The following is an 11,689-nucleotide window of genomic DNA, read 5'->3' as shown; positions in this document are numbered from 1 at the left end:
CAGGCGGGAGGGGGGTGGGGGGAGAGGGGAAAGAGAGAGAGAGAGAGAGAGAGAGAGAGAGAGAGAGAGAGAGAGAGAGAGAGATTATGCAAATATGAACCAAGAAAATGCAGTGGAAACTTCAATACATAATAAATGACAAAAGATTATATATTCATAAAAGGACCATCAAGACAAGAATATGTGACCACTAGAAACAGGTATCAGTCAGGCCTGGTAGTATGCACCTGTAATTCTAGGAATCTAGAGGCTGAGACAGGAAAATGATAGGTTCTAGGACAGTCTAGGCTCCCTAGAGAGACCCTGTCTCAAAACATTAAGCAAGCAAAAATAAAACAGAAAGCTGGTTTCTATTATAAGACACACAGGAGGTTCAGCAGCAACAACTTGGAGAATTGCAGAGGTAGAATCAATTTTATCTGAAGATTTTTTTAAAACCTGCCCCTTTAAAACCTGTTAAGTCCTATATCCCCCAAATAAGAAGAGGCGACAAAAACTGCAGTGCAATTAATAAGCTAGAACTATTTGAAATTTTCCTCAAACTGCTTATTTAACAAACAATGTGTTTGTTTTGAGTGCATATGGAATGATAATATAAACCCAAAAACCACCTGTGTGCCAGAGAGGGAGGCCCAATAATTTCCCAAGGATGAAAGTGACATAAATTGGATTCTTTTCATACAGTACAACATAAGACATTATTACCAAAATGATAGTGTCTCTCCCCAGCCCTGATGGTTACAAATTAAATAACATTGTTCTAAATAACCCTTGGGTTAAGAAAAAAAAAGATAAAATGAAATTATAGTGTTTTTAGAATGAAACAAAATGAAAATATTAGATGTCAGAAGTGTGGGAGATAATTCAAGCAGTGTTTAGGGGGTTCATAGTCTGTGTAGATTTATCAGTAAACAAAGTATAGAGTGTGAGGCAAGAAGATAAGAATAACAACAAAAGGCAAACCGAAGAAGCAGGAAGGAAATAAATAATAAAGGTTGGTGCAGAATCGATGATGCCAGGGAAGTATTAAGTCTAAATGACAGGGCAGGAGGAGGAAAGGTAAATAAGATGGAATGGGAAGCGAAGACAGGCGCAAATAGAATGCAGTGCAGCAAAGAGGGAATAGCGCTAGATGAAGAAAATTTCAAATGATTTAAAAGACTACTGGAACAAATACGTACTGATCAATGTGGGCAGGAAGGGAAATGAAATGAATAAATTCTCAGAAAAAATATCCAGTGTCACAACTATCATAAAAAGAAATAGAGAACATGATTAGAAGTCTACTCTGAGAAGGAATAGTGAGAGCAGCAAAAGATTTTCCTAATAAAAGAAACCCAGGGGAGACTGTAGGTGAGTCGACTAAACTTTTAAGAAACACTCAGTTCTTATCATTTGCAAATTATTGCAGAGACAAAATAGATAATGAACTTAGTTTATAAAGCTACTGAACCCTTGACCAGAATATCTGAGAATTCAATACTGCACATTAAAAGAGCAAAGGAAAACCTGGTTATCTCAAGCAGGTCTGCAAAAGCATAATTCAGCACCTGTTTAGGATTCAGTCCCTCCCGCCCACATACACAGAACAAATTAAGAGGACAGAGAACTTCCTTAGAGGTGTACCAATAAGTTTATCAAAGATTATACCTAGCGAAGAGATTTTAGATACATTCCTTCTACGACTGGAAGCCAGCAAGTATACTGCCTCAAGTTGCAAGGGTTGGAGAGGCAGATGGGATGGAGGGTAAGACCTCAGCACTGTAGCTATTACAGTCCAGGGCACAGGATGTTGCTACCGTGGCCGCTTCCATTACCATGTGTTTTTGCATACCCCATCAGCAGACTAACTTGTACTGGCGTGTAAATTCCACCCACAAAAACAGGAGTGTCTGGAGTCTCACTTTGCACCATCTACTGGAGCAGGGAAATTTCCTCTACTCAGTGTCTATCCTTCAGCTCCCATGAAGAGTACATTTAACTGATAGATGCTAAATTGCACCTAGAACCTGAGCTACAAAGGATTCTGGAAAATGTAGTTTTTACTCTTTACATCTAGTCAAATGGAAGGAAAGTTGGAAGATTCGATATGAAGGATCTACAACAACATAATGTTCTTCACCTCTGCTGCCACCCTCCATACCATTTGATGATCTGACCAATGCTATATAGGAAGAAAAAGAAACAAGTCTAAGTTCTGAAAGACATAGATAAAATTGCAGTTATGTGTACACTATATGGTCATTATAACCAACAATTTAGCAAAATGATTACTAGAACAAATGTGATGAGCTTTGCTGCATTATCAATTTATAGGAGTGAAAGTCAGGACTGAGGATGTAGCTCATTGGTACAGCAACTGCCAGTCATGTACAAGGTCCTCAGCACCACCAGAAAAAAACAAAAAGAAGGTTGAAAGTGTCTTCATTGGAGAAATGACTCAGCGGTTGAAGTACTTGTCAGTCTTCTAGAGGACCAGGGAGTGATGGCCTACCCCTGTGCGCTTCCTCTCCTTCATCTGTGGGTCAACATGAAGGACGTGTATCCTTCCACAGGCACTGATGACCAGCTTCTGTGGGTTTCCCCTCCTTCGTGTTTGGGTCTTGTTCAGAGTGAAAGGCTTGTACCCTTCTATAGAAAGTGATAGCCAACCTCTTTGGGTTTCTTTTCCTTCATAGTTGGGTCTTCTACAAGGAGATGAATTTATATGACTGATCTTTTGCTAGATGTGTCACCTCCTCCATGGTTCTCTCAGCATGGCAGTCCCTAAGAGATTTGTTGTTTGAACCAGTGTCACAAATGACAGTTTGGTGGTCAGGTACTCTAGACAACTGGTACCCCATGCCTAGCTTCCTAGCAGCCCTCCAGAAGGAATAGCATTTGTCTTCTCAGAACTCCATTATCCTTTGCTTCTGCCAGAGTAGTGGTCATGGTGGTGCTGTGCATTGCAGAATACACACATATTTTTCTGATTAGATTTTATAGTCTTCTGGTCAGGGAGTATGGATTTTCTTTCATATTTTTTAAAATATTTTATTTATTTTTATGTGTATGTATGTATTGCCTGCATGTAAGTAAGTGCACCCGGGTCGTGCAATGCCCGCAGAGGATAGAAGAGGCTGTTGGAGACCCTGGAACTGGAGTTACGGGTAGCTGTTAGCTGTTATCTGGGTGCTAGGATTCAAACCCGGGTCTTCTGCAAGAACAGTCAGTGTTCTTAACCGCTGGCCATCTCTCCAACCCCACTTATTATTTTTATTGTATGTGTATGCATGTATTGCCTGCATGTAGATAAGTGCACCCATGTTGTGCAGTGTCCACGGAGGACAGAGAGGTTGTCAGATCCCTTGGAACTGGAGTTAGAGTTGTTAGCTGCCATGTGAGTGCTGGGATTCGAATCTGGGTCTTCTGCAAGAACAGCCAGTGTTCTTAACTGCTGAGCCATCTCTCCAGCCCCCAGGAGTATGGATTTTTAATTCCGAAAGTGTTTATCATTCAAGCCCCTCACCTTGCTTTAGTATCTTTTATCATCCTATTTCATAAGTCTATATGCCACTGTGGTCAATAGCAGACCTCTGATGAACAGAGCCATTATAATTTATGGCCTACATTTGCTGACACAAAGAGCAGGTCTTTGGATGGCTCACTGATATGATTTTTCTTAGACTGAGGGTATCTTTGTTAGTATCCGTAATGGATAATGTTGGTCACCAGATCTTTTCAGACACCATACAAATTCCAGCAAGGTTTGCTTCTGCATCTGTGCGTATTTCTTTTTTATGTGGTTAATAAATAGAAACTATTTTCCCCAAGGAATTATGAGCCAGCTGATTTAGTATCTTTTCCCACTGTAAGAATGAACATTTATTTTAAGTTTATGGTATTACTAGATATTTACTGTGGCATATGTTTTTTCCTAGCACCATGTTACCATCAGCAGTTCTCTGGACCTTAATATTCTCTCATGTGAAAAATTAATGAGTCCATATTTTGGACATAAACTCACTTAAAATTTATATCTTGCTTAGTTCTAAAATGCATTTGAATTTAGTGAGAAAGTTAGAATATAAACACAAACATGGGTTAGAAATAAGAAAACGAAGAAAAACAAAAGGTACTAAAACTAGAACCAGCAGAGGAATGCTGGGAGCCTGGTCTGTTCTGCCTGCTTTTAGTGGTGGGCTGCTTACCAGCCGGTAGTAAAGGGAAGCCAAGTCAGATGCCTAGTTCTTGGGTGTCACCAGAGGAAGCCAGCTCTGCCCAGCTGTGTGTGGAGCTAGAACCAGGAGGATGTTTTTCTAAAGAAGTGTAAAAAGAGAGCACTGTGACTTTATAAACAATAACCCAGTGGCCTCCTCACAGAGGCCTTGATGAGGCTGTCCAGGGTACCTTTTGTCTATGTAAGATGAGTTATCTGATGGGCAGGAAGGAAGCTGCCTTGGATGTAGTCCATGGTTTTCCATGCACGGTGGTGCTCAGAGATCCTCCCTAGTGAGGCAAGGGTGACTCACAATTCCTCATTGGCTTCTGCTTCACTTTCATTGAAGATTTTCTCTTCATCAATATCAATTGCAAATTGGGATTTTTCTGTCTGTCAGCACCAAGCACCAGTTGGTTAGCTTTGGACGAAGACCTTGACCTTAGACTTGCTAGAGTCTGTTCCTGGTGACATGCAGTCTATACTTTGCTGTTTCAGTGGGCAGTGTATCCACCTGGCATATCTCCTAGGTGACAGAACCTCACTAGTGCCCCCCTCCCCCAGAGTCTCTCTTTTTACCTCCCTCTCTCCTTCCCTGCTCCACTTTCTCTGGCTTTAGAAACATCATTTTTCTCTCATCCTCTCTTCCTCATAATTCTGTGTCAGGGATAAAAGCTCCATTATTTGAAAGAATGTCTCTGCACAGACACTAGCATCCCTGGCTGTTTAGTTCCTCAGGAGACCACATCTCTTGGTTTTTAAATATCACATAATGGATGTTCCCCTTTTCCAAAAGATTCTCTGCCTCCCAGCAGACAACAAAGTTTCCCACTAAATCCTTCACTCTCCTATGGACATACCTTAATCTGCCTTATCTGAATAGACTTCATGTTTTCTAATGATTGGTTAATCTATAATAATGCGATCATTAACTTGTGTCACAGACACAGATGGCAGTGGCCTGGTTGTATCCCACAGCATCACAGAGTGAGTTGTGGAGAGCTGTGCAGTTTGATGTGCTGATGGCTCCCCAAAGGCACTTCAAGCTTTGCTCCACAAAGTACTTTGTTTTAACACAAATTAATGTTCTTTATTTTGCTCAGTGATTTTTGTCAATATGTAAGTGCTCTGAATTCATTACAGTTGCAGTTGCCTGCACACTTCGAGTGCGTGTATCTTTAATCTGGAGTGATTTATGTGTTTGCCTCTGTAGCATGAATTTTTTCTGACAGAATCTGTGCTAAGATGTTTTTGTGTTCAGTATGTACATTTGCTTCACAATTTCCTGAGCTGGTAATATTTTATGTTTTATTTAACTATTTATTCAATAAAATTAAGATCTGTTGAAATTCTGGTTTGATAGCCTATGTAACTTAATTTACAGTTGACCTAGCAAAATTGATATTCTTGTTTAAAAATACTTTATTATTTTTATTTCATGTGTATGTGTGTGTGTGTTGCCTGCATGTATGTAAATGAGCCTGTGTCATGTAATACCTGAGTAGGACAGAAGAGGGCGTTAAGATCTCCTGGAACTGGAGTTATGTATGGTTATTAGCTGCTGGGTGGGTACTGGGAACCAAACCCAGGTCCTCTGCAAAAGCAGTCAGTGCTCTCAACTGCTGAGCCTTCTCTCTAGCCCCTGTTAGTCTATTAGAATGTGATAGCTAGAAAATGAAAATATGAATATATGTGCTGCATCCTATTTTGTACTTCCAGTGTATGATTTTAGGTTTGATGATCTTGTTCTTATTGTAGATTAGCTTTGTTAAGGAATCAAATTATGCTTTTTTAATTTTTAAAACATTTTATTGTATTCATTCATTTGTTCGTTTGTTCGTTCATTCATTTATTCATTCATGTATGTGTGCTTGTGTATGCATCTTTGTAGAGGTCAGAGGTCAACCTGTAAGAGCTGGTTCTCTCCTTCACCATTTGGTTCCAGGGATTAAACGCAGATCATCAGCACCTTTACCTGCTGAGCCATCTTGTTGGCCCTCAATTTTGTGTTTTTCATTTTAATTGGGGAGTTCATAGAACCACTTATAAATGTTGTTAGGTGGTCTAAAATGGTGTTTTAAATCATAAACTGAGAATTAAGAGGAGACCAGTGAATACAGCATTATTACTACTACTATTATTATTATTATTATTATTAGAAACAGGGTCTTACTATGTAACCCTGGCTGGCCTAGAACTCACTATGTAGACCAGGCTGGCCTCAAGCGCTCAGTGATCTGCTCCCCAAGTGCTGGGGTTAAAGGCATGCACCACCATGCCCAGCTGAATACAGTGTTCTTGATCACCCAAATGGTATTAAATTTTCAACTTGTTAGCCTGTGTCACAGGGCAGTCAAAGGGCCCTGCCTTCTCAGTGTGAGTTAAATCTGCTGTTTATTTTTTAAAGCTACTTGACAGACTTCTATCTAACCCTTCAAAGACCATCAGTCATTGTTTTTAATTCTCTCTCTCTCTCTCTCCCCCCCCCGCCTGCACACATTCGTTTGTGTGTGTGTGTGTGTGTGTGTGTGTGTGTGTGTGTGTATGTGGTATGTAGGTCAGAGGTCAGTAGTGTCAGATATCTTCCTCAATTGTTCTCCCTTCTTTTCTGAGTTAGGGTCTCTCACTGAACCTGGAACTCACTGAGTGTCTAGACTGACCAGCAAACCCCAGGGATCCTCCTGTCTCTGTCTCCCCAGCACTGGGATTACAGCCATGCCATTGCCCTGTTTGGCCTTTTCTTTTTCATGACTGCTGGGATTCCAAACTCAGGTCTGCATGTAAGCATGATTACACCGGCATGTGATGGATGGAGCCATCCCTCTAAACCTCTCGATCTGCTGTTCTGTGCTCTTGCCTGAGTTATTTACCTGCAAACTCTGTAAAGTCTGCTTGCTGAACACAGAAGCACACAGGATGAATTAGCTCTCCCCTGATGGTGTCTGGCCATCAGAGGTGTGTGCACATTGACTATAACCCTCAAAGCAGCAAGGACTCCTGCTTCCTCTAGCTAATGTTTACAGGGCACTCATTGTGTTCAAAGCACTGTGGATGGCAGGACTGATGAGTCAGGTCCTAAGTTAAAGTAGCTCACATTCTTTATTTTTTATATTGCTTTGTCAGGCATTTAATTAGTGGCATTTCAGGAGTTTTGGTAAAGTAAGGTATTTTGAATTGACAATCCTAGGCAAGACAAAAAACAAAAAAGCCTAGATAGAGCGGGTGTGGCATCTGTTTGGGATTGGCATCCTTCGGCTCCATCCCTTGGGAAAAAAGAATGGGGATTGTATTCATGCCAGGTATGGAGACCTGGACTTGACTTAGAATTCATGTTGGACCGGAGAGATTTCCCTTAGGTGCACAGACCACTGAATTACCTTAGAGGACACAGTGGATTATCAGAAAGAACGTGGGTTAAATGAAGTAAGCGTGTGCAGATCCTACCACATTGCCACACGGTGTTGGAGCACGTAAGTGGTGGCTTCTGTTACTATTGCCTTGCTATTTTGTGCTGGTGAATTTACTCAGTAGAGACAGGCAGCCCTGTTTATTGATGTATCTGTAACATGACAGGCATGGAATTAAGTACAGCAGGGTTAATGTGAACTACAAAACAGTCATTTCCCTCATAGAACTTTAGGGGTGGGGGACTTTAGACAAGTGTGTTTGCTAAACAGGTGAATGGTGGAAAAATGGGGAGTGCTGTGGATATATGTTTCTTTTAAGAAAGGGATCAGCAAGGAATTCCTATCAAATGAGGGGGGTGGTGTCTGAGCTGAGCTGAAGCCTGGATTGGAGTTGGCAGAAAGGAGGTCAGGAGAAGGAGACATTGTTCTAGGCAGCAGGAACATCCTCTGTGATCACAGTGCAAAGCCTGAGAACCTGAGTGTACAGCCCAGGTTGACCCAGTGGAGCCTGGCTTGGCAGAAGCAAAGGACTGGCTATAAAGGACTGGGAGTGTGTCCCTACTGCCGTGATCTCATGAAATGCTTACAACAGTTTCTGTGATCTCAGGATGGACTATGGGCTGAGGTGTTTGAAGACCTGCAGATCTGAGCCGGTGGTAGAGCCAGGGAGGAAACTCCACAAGGATCTGACCACAAGCAGTTGTGAGCTGGGCAGGCAGAAGGCCACCACCAGTGCCACCCAGAAGCAGGAACAGTGGGGTGAACATGAAGCTGGCAGAGGGCCCACCTTGAGGTCTTGTGGTGATGTGTTCTGTATCAACAGAAAATGGGGTGGATCTGTTTGCTCAAGGGATCAGGGAGGCAGGTGTTAGGGAGCTAGTGTCACTGAGGGGAAACAACAGAGGCAGCTGTCTACCCAGAGGACACAGCATGGAAGCTCTGAATCGTGGTGAGCCTTGTCCACCACACCCCTGCACCTGCTCAGTGATCTCTTCCTCCAGGCAGGCCTTTAAGTATGGAGCACAATAACCAAATGACCTTTCCCGGGGAGGAGGGCCAGTTTACCCTGATGACTCAGGGCCAGAGCTCAGCCAGGACTGCTGTGGCCAAGGAACATGCCACAGTCCCCTAACTGTTCGTACATTTTCCACGCTCACCTTCCAGTGCTCATTAACAAACCAAAGAAAATTTGGCAAAACCTCAACACTGTTCTTGTCTTTTCTGATGGGTTCATCAGTTCTAGGTGCATTTATTGAGTATTTCCACAAGGCAGTGCTGGGTTTAGCTGTTGTTCTCTCCGGAGCTACTGGTTTCCTTTTGGTTTGAAAATAGGGAACTCCTGAGAGTTTGGATAACGTGGATAGACTTGACTTCTGCAGTTCAGGGGTCAGCTCTCTCCCCAAAGTGGCTTTTAGGCACCTCAGGTTTGACTGTGGTCTATGAATTGCTACTGTCCTAGTTACTTTCTATTGCTGTGATAACACTGACTGTTCTAGCTTGTTTCTCCATTGCCGTGACAAAACACTCTGACCACTACCAACTTGGGGAGGAAAGGGTTTATTTTTCTTACATCTCCCAGGTCACAGTTCATCAGGGAGCCCAACTCAGGGCAGGAACCTGGAGGCAGGAGCTGGAACGCAGGCCATGGAGGATCACTGCTTACTGACTTGCTCCCCTGGCCTCTGCTCAGCTTGCTTTCTTATGCAACACAGGCCCACCTGCCCAGGCGTGGCACCACCCACGGGAGGAAAGGGTTTATTGCATCTTACACTTCCAAGTGATAGTCCATCTTTGAGGGAAGTCAGGCAGAAAATCAGGACAGGAATCTGGAGGCAGGAGCTGAAGCACAGACCATGGAGGAATGCTGCTTACTGGCTTGCTCCTCTGGTCTGTGCTCAGCCTTCTTTCTTATATAGCCCAGGTCCACCTGCCCAGGGGTGGCACCATCCACAGTGGGCTGGACCCTCCCACAGCACTCAACAGTCAAGAAAATGCCTCATAGACAAGGAAAAAGGCCAATCTAATAGCAAGGAAAAAGGCCAATCTAATAGAGGAAACTCCTCAACTGAGGTTCCCTCTTCCCAGGGTTATCTAGTCGACAACTGAAGCCAACCGTGACAGCTATTTCCTCTGCTGCTAAGAGAGGCCAGGACTCAGGTTTGCACTCAAATGCAGCTGGCTTGCTGTTAGAGGACATGCAGGTACAAAGCACCCCTGGTTGGTGCCCTGTCAGTGCTGGTGATGGTGACCATTCTGGTGGTGGTCCATTCTGGACCCCTGTTCCATCATATGAAAGAGTAAATGCTACATGGTACTACCCAGCTTATGAGAATCAGAAGAAAGTATTCCATCTATAATCACAAAACAGGGCTAAAGGGACAGGTCAGTTGATAAATTGTTTGCCACACAAGCACGAGGACTTGAGTTCAATCCCCAGAACCCCTACAAAAAGCCAGGCATGGTGACACAGGGTTGTAATTCCAGTGCAGGAAGGACAGGTGGATCCCTAGGACTCGCTCTCCAGCCAGCCTTAATCTAGGTTAAGTTCCAGGCCAGTTAGAGATTCTGCCTCAAAAAACATGGTGGATGGAATCTCAGTAAGCACTCAAAGTTCACCTCTGGCCTCCCCACATCACACATACACATGCACCTGAATGTACACAAAAATGCACATGTGCACGGGCTCCCTCCCTCATATTCAAAAGACATAGCATTTTCATGAATCAGTAACTGTACAGGTGTGTTCTCTGAGGCCCATCATGACGGGGCTGTTTGTTGTCTACAAAGTTCAAGACAGTTGCTTTCTGAGCAGCTCTCCCTTGTCCTATCAGGTTGTTTGGATTACTGCCTTACATTCATGAAAAGCCCTTGTAAAGGACAGATTCTTAACTCTGATTGACACATCTGTCCTAATTCAGGCTGCTGTGACAGAACACTATAGACAAGGGTGCTTAAACAGCAGACATTCAGAGTCCTGGGAACTGCAGGGCCCTGACCAAGGCATGGGCAGAATCTGGTCCTGGCTCCTCTTGGCGTGAGATTCTCAGTCTTCTCTCATGGCCTTTCCTCCACACATGCCTATGAGTGAGGGAAGAACAGGTAAGCTCACCCACCCAGGTCTCGCAAGGTCCCTGGCTCTATCCTACTTCATGGGCATGTGGAGCCCTAATTACTGTTTGAATGCCCCATCATCAAATGCTACTGTCATATGGGGTAAGGCTTTTAAAACTGAATTGAAGGGCACATACCAGTTTCCAGCATCTCACCTGTTTTATTTAACCCAAAAGAATACATGTATATATTTTCTGGAGGAACACCCCTATAATCACACCCATAAAACACAGTACAGTGATTTCATCTGGCTTTTGATTTTTCAAGATCAAGAAAAATAAATCTGGAGAGAGAAATAATAACATTAAGTAAGAACTTCCAACCCCCCCCATTAGTAAAAGGAATAAATCTATGTAGAGAAAGTTTGGGGTATCGGCTTATTAATAGCATTCAAATTCTTCCAGTTCTTTGTTCTTTTAAAGTTATGGGAATGGATTAAAACAGGCTTCCCAGTCTATCATGTGTCATTGAAACCCAAAACACAATAGTGTTTGTCTTGCCACAAACCAGGAGGCTGCAAATCTATTATTTATTTTTTATTAGTGGTACAAGTCCAGAACGAAGCCTGTGAATAGCCAAGAGAAATAGGAGCTGGCTCCTTTCATCTCTGCTCAGTTCTTCCTGTGCGACCCCATCTAGTTGTGGTTCAGGGTGCCTGATGCCTTTCTGTGAGCATGTTTGTTTATCTGGACTGCGCACAGAAAGTAAAGAAAAAAGACAGGAGAAAATCAGGGAAATCACAAGTACAAGTTTACATCTCACAACAGATTTGGAATTGCAGTTAGAGAAAGCTACTTAACTCCCACCTCTGGACCACATTTCCCATCAGGGCATATATGCCCGGGATCTCCAGCAGGTCAGCATAAATAATGCAGGGTGACAGTATATGTTATTCAGATTTCTTTTTTCTGCCCATCATCCCGTTTAGGCCCCTGGGGAGTCACCATTGTTTATTGAGTTCTAATGGAGGGCT

The 11,689-nt window shown here is 43.0% G+C and overlaps 1 protein-coding gene across 1 annotated transcript in view; it reads left to right on the top strand.

Annotated features, from left to right (window-relative positions):
* Positions 1 to 11,689, top strand: part of Sdk1 (sidekick cell adhesion molecule 1) — a 1,173,668-nt gene that overhangs the window by 319,508 nt on the left and 842,471 nt on the right. The gene's annotated exons all lie outside the window — the stretch shown is intronic.

The sequence above is a fragment of the Nannospalax galili genome, unplaced genomic scaffold (genome assembly GCF_000622305.1).
Source record: "Nannospalax galili isolate Female #2095 unplaced genomic scaffold, S.galili_v1.0 scaffold664, whole genome shotgun sequence".
Taxonomy (NCBI): Eukaryota; Metazoa; Chordata; class Mammalia; order Rodentia; family Spalacidae; genus Nannospalax; species Nannospalax galili.
This window is presented reverse-complemented; position numbering and strand designations above follow the sequence as displayed.